This window comes from Salvelinus sp. IW2-2015, linkage group LG12 (assembly GCF_002910315.2).
Source record: "Salvelinus sp. IW2-2015 linkage group LG12, ASM291031v2, whole genome shotgun sequence".
NCBI lineage: Eukaryota > Metazoa > Chordata > Actinopteri > Salmoniformes > Salmonidae > Salvelinus > Salvelinus sp. IW2-2015.
In genome coordinates this window covers 5700752-5701819 of record NC_036852.1, presented here as the reverse complement: position 1 = coordinate 5701819, position 1068 = coordinate 5700752, and positions in this window count along the sequence as shown.

The following is a 1068-nucleotide window of genomic DNA, read 5'->3' as shown; positions in this document are numbered from 1 at the left end:
ACACACACACACCATACTGGGTTAGTACTGCACACACTTTAAGATGAATAGTCATGTATTAACCATTTTGTGAAATTCCTTGGTGGACCTGAGAACACACAGCATTATACTCTGGCCAATGAACAGGTGCTATAGCAGATGTTTGTATAGGCCTACATGCCCATTTTTGATATGTCCTCCTTCATCTGTACCTTGCAGGCAGGGAGAAGCGTGAAGCCCTGAACTGCAGGACGATCCGCCACTTTGAGAACAAGTTTGTGGTCGAGACAGTCATCTGTGAGCCTTAGAAGGGAGAGGGGACTGGCTACTTCAGACAACCCATGTATAGTTTCACTGTCTACAGGGAGATTTTTAACCCTTTTCGCTCTCTCCCGTATCACCCCTCATAGATCCTTTACTCTTCTGTACTGCTGGTAGTTTTGAGGAAGAGTTGTCAAGATGATTCCAAGTCAATACTGTATAAGGTGTAAAACTAATGAATTTTCCACTTTGTGTAAAGTAAGTACCATTTCATTTGGGGTCAACTCTTCAAAGAATAAGATGTGTTCAGCTTTTCTATATTTTGTGGGAATTGTTTTCTATCTTTACTCTGGGGTTTATTAATGTTAAAGAAACAAAGTGTTTAAACAGACACTGTTAAGTCAGTTAATTACACTGTTAAGGTATATAACTAGATTGATGAAATATAAACTCAATGAGAATATGCTTACTTTAGCATAGYAAATGAATGATTTTTGTATCAGCTGTCACCATTACAGTGCGATGAAACAAGAGGAATCTCACACCACAGGTCCGTCTGAAAACGGACCATGTGGTAACTAACTTGTGTATATAGTCTGTAAAAAGGAAGATTACCACAATAAATCTTAATCGTTTTATTGTTTTTGTTCTCATTGTTTTACAAATATGATATTTCTAAAGTTAAACTTTTTTACTGTGCAACACAATGGCATTATGGACTGTTTTACTTAACATCCAGAGAGATCTTGGGCTGAGGGAATAGAACACTTGTTCTTACACTTATATTCTCCATTTACACATTAAATGAATGGCTCCTCCTGGAGTAGT